Source organism: Denticeps clupeoides, chromosome 5, assembly GCF_900700375.1.
Source record: "Denticeps clupeoides chromosome 5, fDenClu1.1, whole genome shotgun sequence".
In the NCBI taxonomy this organism is placed as follows: domain Eukaryota; kingdom Metazoa; phylum Chordata; class Actinopteri; order Clupeiformes; family Denticipitidae; genus Denticeps; species Denticeps clupeoides.
Window position 1 is genome coordinate 14,693,607 of NC_041711.1, and position 13,398 is coordinate 14,707,004.

At 43.7% G+C, this 13,398-nt stretch overlaps 1 protein-coding gene across 2 annotated transcripts in view; it reads left to right on the forward strand.

Moving 5' to 3' along the window:
- Positions 1-1,250: 1,250 nt before the first annotated feature.
- Positions 1,251-13,398, forward strand: part of filip1l (filamin A interacting protein 1-like) — a 49,970-nt gene continuing 37,822 nt past the window's right edge. For both annotated transcript variants that reach the window (XM_028980602.1, XM_028980603.1), the window contains exon 1: positions 1,251-1,452. The gene's annotated coding sequence lies outside the window, so the exon portion shown is untranslated. The remainder of the gene's footprint in view (positions 1,453-13,398) is intronic.

Genomic DNA, 13,398 nt, shown 5'->3' on the forward strand with positions numbered 1-13,398 from the left:
TCTTTCACCTTGCTCAGCCGGTCTATTTCCCTCTCTCACATCCACATGCACATGCTCCACCAGTCCTGGAGAGCCTGGCTAAAGCTCTGCAGCACTTAAATGCAAAACACACACACACACACACACACACGGGGGAAATCCCAACAGCCTGTATTGCAGATATTCTGAAAGTGGACACAAGAGCCTTACAAAATCATACTGACTAAGCATCTGCAGAAGATGAGTGTTCTCGAGCCCATACTGAATGTTTATATGCCCTACATCCACCCCAAGTGATTTTTATTTCTGCTTTACTACTTACTTTTAAAGGGCCTAAAAATAACACAGAAAATCCTAAAAAAAAATGTGCAAAAAATGTGCAAAAATCTATATATCTTGCATTATTCTCTATTCTTGATCTATTCTTGATCTATATATCTTGCAAAGATATATAGATCAAGAATAGATCAAGAATAGAGAATAAATGCACAGATTCACAGAGAAACTCACAGAGAAACATTTTGTCAGATGTAGCATTAGGGCAGTGTACATATCTCATGACTGTATTAAATTGGTATTATGTACCAATTGCAAGGTGCTTGACCGAGTGCTTACTGAGTAATTGGACAAACCATATGTTTCTATTAACAATTAACAAACATTAAGTCTACAAAAAAGCATTCAATTGAACGATGAATTTCTTTTGAATGTGTATTTTACTGGACCAATTCAAAATCATATTCATGGGCAGTTGTGTCCTCTGCCTGTCTATCCATGCCTTTATTTTTTTGTCAGTGTCCATTCTGAAGTCCTGAGAGTGCAGTCTCGCCATGGCCATCTGGCTGGACCATTGGAGGTGGGTGGTGAAGGGCTAGGTTTATATATAGCACTGGGGCTGATAGCTGTGACTCTACAAAGCTTAAACACATGGGGGTTAAAAACATATGCGCCATAATTTCCATCTATGTCTTAAGTGTTCTCGATTAAAATATGATATTTTGTTTTGTTTGAAGTCAGGTCAATGAATATACATCTTGTTCTGGCTTTCAGCTCAACAGTAAATAGAAGAAAAGTGATGCTAGAAAAACATGGATTTACATGAGTAAAATATAAAAGGTAACAATTGAATAACTACAGTACCATTTTGCATTCTTCTACTCCCTTTATCTCTCTCTGACTCTGTCAGTAAGACCACCCACTTGACTTAACTCCTCCTTCTACTCCTCCTTCTGTCCTCTCCTCCTCGCTCTCAGTGCACCTGAATTGACCAAAGGCAAAGTGAGGACACCGTGCACCAAGCAGAAGGGAAGAGACGAGGAACAAAAAAAGAAGGAAGAAGGGCAAAAAGGAAGAAGGAGAAGTTGGGGGGTTATCAGGGAAACCCCTTGGGTGGATAACGTTCCCTCCCAGAGTGGCCTGGAGCCTGACAGCCACGCGTCTGCACCGGGAGGGGACACGCGGTCACTCTGAGAGGTAAGCACCAAAGCCCGCGCCTTGTGCTCCACAACTCTCTCCGCAGTGAGGCATGTTCATTTCACCCTCCAGCACTCTCTGTTTCTGTTTGCAAGGCTCTCGTTTTTTTTCTGTTTGGCTCATGAGAACCGTTACTAAGGTCATTTTACGTAGCATGCTTTATCCTTGTCTGTATATCTGTCCATTGTCTGGAATGCTGGTGGTCAGTGGTGAATTTGGATGCCAGAGTGGATTAGAAGCCTTGTGACATGTGCTTTCAAGCTTGCTGCAGATTACAGAATCTACCACTACTACCTGTGCAAATCAAGTTTCATACAAATAAAGTAGACGGCAGCTAGCAAGTGATCCTATACTGTATGGCTGTTGAAAGGCTGCCAGTGTGGTGGCCACATGGAACTTCTGAGCCCCAGCATGTTTGGGCGACTGGGCATCTGATATCCCTGCATGAACGTGATACACCAGTCCCCGCACATGGGTCAAGGGACGACATTTGAAGCCTACATCCTGGAGAGAGAGGCAGACGAGAGGGTGGCAGGCTGTCACTGTCACCGTTTGGCAGCAATTGGGTTATTCTGTTCATGTGGCTCAGATGCCACCACAAACAAGCCAGCCAGTTCCCACTTTCACCGTCAGAAGGTATCATAGTCGAAATGGGGGGGCTTGCTCATTCCAAGTGGAGCACCCAGGAAAAGCAATGGAGCACCCAGGAAAAGCATATATGTGTGATGGATTTAACAGTGTGTTTATGGACATCAACATAGATAAAGTTGAATGTCAAAAAGAAGTAGATTTAATTAACCAGGGCTGGCATAGACTTCCTAGGATGGATTCCAGTTACAGTTTCCTACATCTTGTTGATCATGTGCCACGACTGTGCACCAGACACCAGACAGATCCCAAATCTTGGCTGTGTAAGCATGGGGTTAATCAGCTTCTGAATCCAGACCAACCAACCATTAAGCCCACACAGCATTGGAATCCCACACCGTTTGTTAAGGATTCTGGTGGCGTCACATTGTTCTGAAAAATTCAGAACGGTAATGACTGTAGCTCCTACGTGGTTCAGTACGCTGAATAATTCAATCCATTTTGGGGAAGTGCAGGGCTTTACATTGATCCAAACCAGGCCTGGCTCCATATGAGGGATTGTGCTGGTTTGCCACCACCTAATCACATGAGAGATTCATATATTTTGTTCATGTGCAAAACAAAAATGCTCTCAGTCAATATTTCTAAAAAATAATCCTTGTATGCATTACATGTGAGACATATTAATCTGAGCATTTGAGACTTAGTTTATGTGCCATGTGTTATGATTGAAGAGACTAATAGATTAACTAGAATTACTTGTTTTGTACACCTTGCAGTTTGTAGACAGTCCCTTATGGTCGCTTGATTATCCTTTATTCAGTAATGCTAGCAAAGACACAAACTTCACTGGTGGATATGCTCATTCTGCTTTAATCTTTATTTTATTTTTTATTTATGAATATATATTATATATATAATATAATTTTGAATATATAGTGTCCAGATAACTGCAGATTAATGGTTGAGGTGTGACCCACCTGATCTTGGTGGTCCTGTGTGGGGCCCTAAACTATTATCTGTGTTTCCAGCTGAATGTTGGCATGACTTTGTGTGACTGACAGTTTGGGGGAAGTGGAACAGTGTTTAAATCCTACCGGATTTGTTGACAGACACAGGCACCACTTGCTCCAAATGGGATTAAGGAAACATTTCCTTGAGAAGCATTACAAGAATCCTGAACATCATGCGATGTGAAATTGTGAATAGACAGTTGTGGATGATGTGTAGATTCTGACCGACTGTAAGCAGGCGATATTGAGCCATGGGTTTCAGACAGTTCCTCAAAAACCAATCCTCAGGACCTGCTGTTGAATAGATTTTGTATGACAGCAGATTCCAGCCTTCATCAGCACTATGTATATCTTATTCTGAGAACACATCAAGGGTTCATCGCCTCAGGACCCTGGGCACTACACTATTTCTTCAAAACACAGATGGGTGGGAACGATGGTGTGGCCATGCATTACAAGAGTCCAAACGGGGCTATCAAGGGCATGCTGGATGCATATGGCATTCCCTGTGGAGCAGCGAAGCTCCGTTTTAGATCTGGGATCCTGTTTCGCCACAGAATGCCACTGAGTGAGCCTCTGGAAAAAGAACTCTATTTTTACCCAATCAGAAGTTCCAACGTTCATCCCAGGTCCCCCACCAGCTGGCCGACTGTGGAAGCACTTATACTTACACACTTATTATTTCTGAGTATTTTTATCTCCTCCAAGTATTAGCACATGGCTACATCCACCTAACATAAATAGGACATGCCAGTGGGAATCTATGGAACATCTGGGCCGAAGAGTTCTGTCCCCGATGGGTCGGAACAACGCGTACCCCGAAACAGACGTGCATTCCAGCAAATTTGGGCACATACCAACACCTGTGTCACGCACCTTCTCGCGATCAGGAATCAAAGAGGCCAGACACTGACACACACACACACACACACACACACACACACACACACATATACACACACACATAGAGATTGATGGGCCTCAAGTCTGTGAAACGTTAAACAGTCTGCAGCAGATGAAAGCCAAACTCTCTTTAATTTCCATGTGGGACATGCCAGCCGGGCGGAATCCAAGCTGTAGTGTGTCAGTGTGGTATGAGCGGACCTGTCAGGGGGGCTGGAACATGCTGCCTTCACACTCAGAGTGTTGCAATCCTGGAGTGCGCCTCTTATTTTACTGACCTCAACTTTGTAATGGGAGCATAACATGTTCATATGTTTATAAACATTATTTTTAAAGAAGTACCTTACTGTATCTTTAAGGATACATCTTAACATTATTTGTACCGTAAGGCCACATTTTGTCTCCTTCTGGGCCAGTAATTATCCCCAGGGCTACTTTTGTAGCTTGTTCCTTTGGGGACAGATAAATAGACCCCCTACTCTACCCCTGGTTAATGGCTCAAATGAGCAAAGGAGTGAGTAAGAAAAGAAGCTCTGCCCAGTGGGGGTGGGATGTTGAAAGCACATCGTACATTACAAATGTGGACGATTCCATTTGTCAGTATTCCAGATTGAAAAAGTACAGTACATGGGATACAGGGATAGTGGGTGAAGGCAGTAATGCTGCATTGCAATGTATCATAATTTCACATGACCTCTGCATTGGGCTAAAATAATACATCCACCCCACTGTCCTCTCTGCCATCGTTGGTCACCATGGATGTCCCTAAAAATGACAAGCGGCATTTACCCATGTTACCTTGCCCTTGTTCCCCTCTGGCATTCCCAAAATGATGGGGGCAATTATCAGGCTATTTTCTGCCCGCGGCTGCGCACGGCGAGCCCCCACTCCCTAACGCACGAGCAGTGGCGGGCTAAGTGGAGAAGCAGACTGGCGCAGCAGCGGCCTGGCGTGAGGCCCGGAGCAGGGCCATTCACAGCGGGCGCGGTGTAGTACACGGTGCTGAGCCGCCGAGGGAGGACGTAGCCCGCCGGTGTCCCACTGCTGAGGCAGCAAGGCTCTATCGATTTTTACGCTGCAGCAAAAATACACCGGAAACCTGACTAAACTGTCAACACACATCTGACTCATAGGGTGCTGGGAGCTGCTTTATTGATGTGTGTTTATATATTATTAATGCTTTTGCTGTGGTAAGAAAAGTTTATTACTGTGGTTTGCTACTGTCTATGTGTCCCTTGGTAGCCTGCAAAGTGTCAACACCATACCTGAGGATATTGAAAAAAGAATGAAACAACAACGGAAATAACAATGAAGAATGAAACAACAAGGGAAATAACAATGGTGCTTTTTTTATCAGGGATCAGATGTCCAGGGGAAATTGGAAAGCATTACACATCAATGTGCCTAAATGCTTTTAAAGATCAATGTTTCTCCACAGACAGGATTAGTCAATGTCTATTGATTTAATGCTGACCATCAAAGACCACTGACTCCATGAATTCAGGCCATTTCTCTTAAAAAAATGTTTTTAACAGAATTTAACCATTAAAAAAAGTAGGCAGGTCAAAAGCCCCATGGTCAGAAAGCACCATGGAAGGTTATGGAATATCTGGGTTCTTCTAAGGGCTGTTCCAGGCACTGGGATAGGAAGAGGGTCATATGTAGAGGCAGATGGGGCAGACCGATTATTGAATTGTGAAAACAGACAGACAAACAGAGAGAGAGAGAGAGAGAGAGAGAGACAGAACAGAACAGGATAGCCAGGTTCCTCTCTCTGGGTTCCACTTACATAGCTAATTACCTCAAGGCAAGGAGATAAATTTACTCAGTGGAGCTCTTTATTGCTTGGCAGCTAAGCAATTATTTTGATTAAAGCCCACACTAAAAGCTAATGGATGATGCCGTTCATGAATTATGCATCTGACTCTAGCTCATGTGATGCTCAGATGTGCATACGTAACACAGCTTAAATCTGGGAATTACGAAAGCCATGCACCCATGACCCTGAAGTCAAATCTCCTTTTGAACTTCAGGCTTTTTCGTCAAAAGGGGACATTTCAGGACTGGCAAGCTTTCTTAGTCTGACAAGGATGTGAGTTTCATACAAAATCTAAATCTGAATGTTCTGCATCCTTTCCTCTTTTCGGTGAAAATGTTTCAAGTGGTGCATCAGCCTCTTAAGAGCCTTACATTTCTTCCTTTATATGGTTTCTTAATACTGCATTTACCTGAATACAATACTTTTTATCCTCAAAAAAAAATAAATGAAATGAAAGGAATACCTGCAGATGGCGCCATATGCAATTTTTTTGTGAGAAGCATTTTATGCGAGCCGGTCATCAGTGCAACCTGAGTCTACCTTATTGCCATAATTTTCAAAACAAATATTTGGCATCTTGTCTTCTATTCTGGGCCAACATTGTAGCTTTTTAATGGATGTTTTTGTCAGTAGTGAGATTGTGCCGATCAGCAGCAGGTAGGTATAACATTAGCACCCACGGGCTGCAGGGTGGCAGTCTATCGCCCTTTGCTCCAGAGCTCCTGGCCAGATCGAGTGACCCTAATAATAGCACCGGGGATGCGACGGGCATGGATTACAGGGTGATCATCCGAACTGAGGACTGGCCACATAAACACAACACTGGAATGCAACGATGGGAAGAGTGGGACAGTGCAGCCAGGCTTAATAAGGGCAGACAGAGGGAGACACAGTGCACAGAGCAGAAGGGGTCTGAAGGCATGTGTGCGCTTGTGTCTGTTTGTGTGAACATCCCAGACCCATATAGCACATTGGACAGCTAGATTGATGAGAGCGGACAGGGTGACGATGCAATTTACTTTGATAAAATACTCACAACTTTTTCAGGATGTTCTGTCTAATACATGTTTATGAGCAACATGATTCATCAATGGTAATGGTCCATTCCATTCGCAGCAGGACACTCTGTTTTCATCCTTAGTGCCACATAGTGGCAGAAAATAAATAACTGATGTGATTATGTTGTAGTTAGACCATTTCAGAAAGAATTTGAGGTAAATCCTTTAGCTTGAAGAGATTTACAAAAGGTTAGGAGCCCCTGCCTTACAGAAAGGGAATATGAGGCTCCACACAATGTGCGGACATGAGAGGCTTGAATTAGCAGACGGGAGGCAGCTGCTCTTGCAAGGTGATGCGTCCAGGGAGAGAAATAGAGAGATTCGGCGGGATGGTGATGAAAACTGAAATCGCTGGGCTTCATGCATTGGAACAGCCCAGGGCCATCGCAACACACTGGGCTGCTGGCCGCTTGCCCCCCATGACCCCTTCAACCGCTCCTGCCAGGCTTCTGTCGCTGCCCCCGTATCCACACTCAGGCATAGATTACATATGCATAACGTGTGAATCGACTATTTAGCCCTTTGTGTGCACACACACAGTTCAGAGGAAATCTCACAGGCGATTTATTCCTGAAAGTCTGAAGGTTTTTGGCCTAGAAAAAGAGAGAAAAAAGAGGGCAATGAAGAAAATGAAGAAAATGATTTCAGTGATGATGTGTTGGAGAAGTAAGCGCCTCATTAGTTGCACACACATGCATACAGCCATGGGAAGGACAAAGACCGGTTTCCACCGGTGCAGCACGCTGGCCTGGACTTACTGGCCTCACTCTGGCCTGGACTGCAATGACACAGGGGTCATTCATGCTTGTGTTTGTGTGTGTGTGTGTGTGTGTGGTTATGCACATGTACTGGTGAACGCTACAGCACACTTGTTTCCATCACTTACGCAGTGCTGCCATCTGTTGTTTAAATTCTAAAACTGCTCTAGAACATGCTGTACAGGCCATGAAAACATGAATAGATTATTCTAGTATGCACTGACGGCTGAGTTCTGAGTTTTGAATGCAGGGAATTGGCTTTTGACCAGACTCCTGCAAGGACTTTATCTGGGACTCACTTAAGAAACTTCATTCGTGATAAGAAAAACTTTGCAAGCTGATATGCACAAAGTACTTTTTAAATGCTATGTTTATTTTAGCATTGACATTTTTCACCTATTTGGCTAATTACCACTAAAGCCGTGCATCAGCAGCATTTTCCTAGAAACATGCTAGATAACAAGAAAAACAAAAAAACGATTGTGCTGCATTGTTCTGTAGAAATGTACCTACACGGCCTGGTCGTGTCACGTATCTCATTAGATGTTGTGCGTCATGTGATACAGTTCAGGGATCTGCGCTCGAAGCTGTTTTGAGGATGCCATTTAGACGGATTTCCAGGAATAGCACGAGATACGCTGGATCGCCCTGAAAGTGTCCAGACACAGGAGACGTCTCTCTGGTTACAGCAAGGGAGTACTGAGTGCGCGTGGGTGTGTGTTTAAAATGCCGATTTGTCACACAAACACACACACTGTGCTCGCTGTGCAAATTGGTGTGCGATCAGATCGCACGATAAGGGACGCGGCCCGTACCTCTGGTACCTTGCCCATCTGTCTCATTCCTGCTGGTGGTGGTGACATTGCAGGTATTCACACCCAGCCCACCAGCGTCACCTGATGCCGTTGCCCTCCATCCAGTGAAAGAAAGGGGGATTTCCCCCTCATGCTTGTTCTGCTTTTCTCTAGTCAATAACGACAGCATCTCGGTGCCCTCGGCGGACTTGCTTCTGTGTTTTCTACCGCCTGATGCCATCTACTTGCTTGAGAAAAAGTGTTTTTGTGAGGCCCCGCCTCCATACGGGATACCTGCGTGTGTTACTAAAGATAACACACACACCAGTGACACACACACTCAAACAAATCGTCTCACAGGCACACAGGCAGGAGGATAAAATTACGTAACGCATTCATCGGTTTATGAAATTGAAGAGGACTTTGTCCTCTGAATCAGTTCCTCGTGTGGTTGGCTGTTGTGGTTCGTCCCCATGGGAACAGCAACCCAATTTAAGAAAGGAGATGCTGACCAGCTGCCAGGATTCTGGTCCAACCTGGGCCTGGATATCATCCCAGGACGACCTGCCCTTGGTGCAGATATCATCACGTCTTTAAAACGAGCTCAGGAAGCAGCCCATTGTCTGTTTTGTTGCCGGTTCGCTACTCGAGAGGCTCTGGGTTTCATAGCTGATTTATGAATTTGCTTTGGCTCGTTTTGTGATTTTGCTGATTCTCGCACTCACTGGGATTTTTTTACTTTTCACGATTTTTTTTTACTTTTTCCTCTCTCTTTCGTATGGACCCCTTATGCTCGCTTCCAACATCTGTGTATGTGCATTGGGTAATAATGTGAATTGTTCCTGGTGATTTCAGACAGGCTTTATAGCAAGTGACTCTTCACAATAACAGGATTTTACATTTAACTCACTGGTTTATGGACTGTTCATGTCAAACAAGAGCATTGATCAACATTTTTTATGAAATTTATCACTCTTATCATCTCCTAATTCTGCTTCTGCAGGTCCCATAAGAGCCACCACAATAAAACAGGGAAACATGTGACTGATTTACAAACTGCTGGCCACGTCTCATCTGAACTCTGAGAACAACACAGGATGACTCCATTACCATGGTGATTTCATGGTCGTTTGTCAGCATTGCTTTCTGGAAATGAGCACTAAGGGTAAAGGCCTCATAGAGTGGTTTAGGGCAGCTGCAGTATGCCCTGCAAATTACGTGGGATGAAAAAGCAGCTTAGAACCCAGTCCGAGGTCACGGCGATGACCCCAAGACTTTAGTATGGAATGCACATAGCCAAGGAATGGTGTGAGATTTTTGAAGAAAGTGATAAAAGTACAGTACAAGCAATCGGACGGTACCCCGTCTGACAGGAGGGTGTTAGCCCTGCTCTCGTATGTGAGAAACCATAATGTGTCATGGTTCGTTGCTGGTTCTTGAGCAGTAAATGTGCTGAAATGGTTGCACTTTTGCAGTTTAAGGCCATGATTGAGTTATGTTTCTGCGTTTCGGCGGTCTTTTGCGCCTTTATGGGACGTTGCCAGCTTTGCGGTGCATGTTGCTGTGTGAATCTGTGTTTGTATTGGTTCCAACGTATGCATGGTACCCCTAGTTCTGCAGAAGGTATGAACCTGTCCGTGTGATATACTGACAACAGTACGTTAAGAGCAGAGCTTTTAAATGAGAAGGAAAATCTTTCACCTCAGGCGCTGCAGACGGGGAGAAAAACTCAATATTAAAGAACTGATAGTTCCCATAAATCACAAAGCAAATGGCTCTACAGTTACGCAGTAGAATGACGGATTTGTGTGTTTATCCAGGCCTGCTATGTTATCCAGTCCCAGAGCGGAAGGTGGGAACCGGAGAGGTTATTTGATTCTGTCTATCCTTTATGTGCTGCGGCACTTACAAATTCAACTGTTCATACATACAAGAGCAAGTGATGTCCAGGATGTAAATATTAAAGGAAAAGCAATGATCAGACTTCTTTAGATACTCAGTTGCAACAATGTGAGCAAAACAAAAGGTAAGAATACTTTTATTGTCATAACACCTCATTTCTGCCCAATAATAAGGTACTTCAAATTTTATGCTCATTCATCTAAATCTCCAAATATCTCAAATATTACTAACTCAGGACGACTAGATTTACATTATTAGTTTCATTAAAGGCTGCATTGCTTTTTTTTTTATAGTTAATAGTTTATTTTCTATTTTCTATGGTTTAAAGTTATGTCTCATAGGCAGTTTTTGGAGAACCTCCCTTGAGTCTCTTGAGGTATGAATTTGAGCAATAATAATAAAAATAAAAAAGACCAGTGAGAGATGAGGAATATATTATTCCTCTACACGCTGAGGTTCATGTGAGGATTAGCAGAACAAACCAGAATTTAATGTCCTTCGTTCTCCATGCTGCTCATCTCTCTCTCTCTCTTTCTCTCTCCACCTCCACTTTTTTTTCTGGCTCCTTCTCTCCCCTCCTCTCCCTTAATCATTTCTGCAGCTCTCCGCCATACGTAATACTCCTGGAATGTGAAATTTAACTGTTGAGGGGACAGTGTGTGTGTGTAACTTGCATCAGAAGACTAAATGTTAGTACACATATGTGACTGAAAACTAGCAACAGGCATCTGTGAGTCTGTGTAAATCTGCACACACAGCAGGAAGTGGTGTGTCCCTGAAAGCACAACTGCACCCTGACCCCTGTGTTTATGAGCCCTGTCCCTCCCACTGAGAGCTGGTGACCTTGAGACTGCAAGCGCTGCAAGAGCTGCAAACCTGGATTCTAGTGTGCTCATGTGTTTTATGTAATTGTTTTATATTGTACATAAGCCTATGCCTCTTTGTACATGTGTGTGTGTGTGTGTGTGTGTGTGTGTGTGTGTGTGTGTGTGTGTGTTTTAACACCTGCTAGAATAGATTTAATAGATTTAGATTTTCCAGTTACTGGCTTGTGGTTTCTCATTTACCAGCAGATCGCCCTGGGCATTCAGTTTCAGCCTGAGTTAAGGTCCCACGGTACAAGTGGGATGTAAGAACAGGCGTACGGGTCCATGGGCTTCCAATAAGTCAAGGGCCTGAATCAACCCACCCTGAAAAATAAGCATAAAATATACATCATAAACAATAATTGTTCTAAAGATATTTATTCAGTCCACAGCAGGTCATGAAAAACTGCTAAGGGACGCTAAAGTAGTGCTGGAGATCTAGCAATTAAAAAAAAAAGGATTTTATGTTTCTGTATAAAATATCACATATGATGTTGTGGAGGTTATTCCAAATTCAGGATTCTGGTGGTCCGTGAAAGGGCTCTGCAACAGTGATGGTTGGACAGTGGATGTATGTTAAAGGAGTGTTGAAATGTGCTGAAATGTTTATTTTGAACCTTTCTGCTGAACTGTAGAAATGCTTGAGAGATGGTCTGACATCAGTAAATGGGATTTTGTCCTTCCAGACTTGGGCAAGTGATCCCTTCTAGTAAGAATGAGATAAAGTTTCAGCCTCTACTAATACCGCCATTGTACAACATGTACAGTAGTACCTCCCATAATTTTTTTTATTCATTTAATTATTTCAATAAGATATAGTTAGCCATCATTTTAAGATATAATTCTGAAAATTACGTTGTGAACTATTATAATGTGCTCATTGATCCTGCCAAGGATGTAGTCTCATGGACATTGTGTAACGTTTTTAATTGTGTTACTATCACTTTGAACTGGCTGAAGGCCGCTGGCTGCTGAGAAAGTTCCAAATCCAGCCTGAACAGAGACAGTCATCGTTTTTCGTAAGTCGTCCAGGCCGTTTGGCAGCTACTCTTGCTCGGGACGTCAAAATTAACACAGCAGCTGCGCTCACTTTGCATGTTACCCCACGGGTTCACGGCGGGCGTCACCGAGCACACAATCACATTAGCACTCATAAATCCCCCCTGCGTCAGCGCGCTGAGCCGAGAGCGGCGATGCACCACGAGCTCATTTAAATTAGCTAGGGTCACAAGTCTGACCTCATCCAGAATAGATCCCATTTCTCTGGGGATTTTCTTTTTAGATTCCAGCCTTTGTTACTCTAACAAGCAGAACCTTGTCCAAACAATCTCATCATACTTTCATGTGGGTCAAAGCACAAAGCACTTTCTTTCTTTTCATCGCATTTTTGGAAATTAACTTTTAATGAAGAGTTTCTGCTTTTGACAGATGTTCTTATTAATGTTACAATAATAGTGCTGCCAATGCACACAGTATACATTTAAAGTGAAGTGAAGTGAAGTCATTTACGGCCAGTAATAAGCATAACAGGGTTCTTCTTCAAATTGACAGTGGTGTTTCTCACATGAAAGTTTTTGAAGTTTCAAACTGTTTAGAACTAACATTCTCATCCTACACAAGGAATAAAGAAGCGTTATTATGGAAAAGAGGGGTAGACAGTGCAGAAAACTCGAAGATGGAGAAGATCTTTGAAGGTCAGGTGCGTTTGTTCCATTCAGTCAAGGCTGGAGAATGGACCTGCCAGCCCTTTGACCTCATCAAAAGCCACCAGACTGGTCTGGGGTCCGGGGTGGGGTACAGCATTGCCTCGTGAATCCAAATCATGCATGCATCCTCTGCTTCCCTGCGATCCACATATAACTCTGCAAACAGACCCATTAAGGCAATGTACACATTTACGGGTTCCACATGCCGGCAAAGCCAACCAAGAGTCGCACATCTGAGAACAATAGCCCTGGTGGCCATTACCTGTACATAAGCTCTATAAAATGTGAGATGGAGCAGCCACGGCGAGTAATCCTCTCAGGGTGCTGGGCGCTAAAGGCCCACAAAATCAGGAGAATTTTTTCTGAAGGCCACACCAGATGGGTTGCGACCTTTTGCAGTCTCAGGCCTGGTTGTGACATTATCTTCCTTTATGCTTCCAGGCTAGTGTGTCATGCTCCATGTGGCTGCCTACCACCTTCCAGCAGACATTTACTCAACACAGTCCTGCAGTCATGTCCCTCTAAAAGCTGTGGGTTGC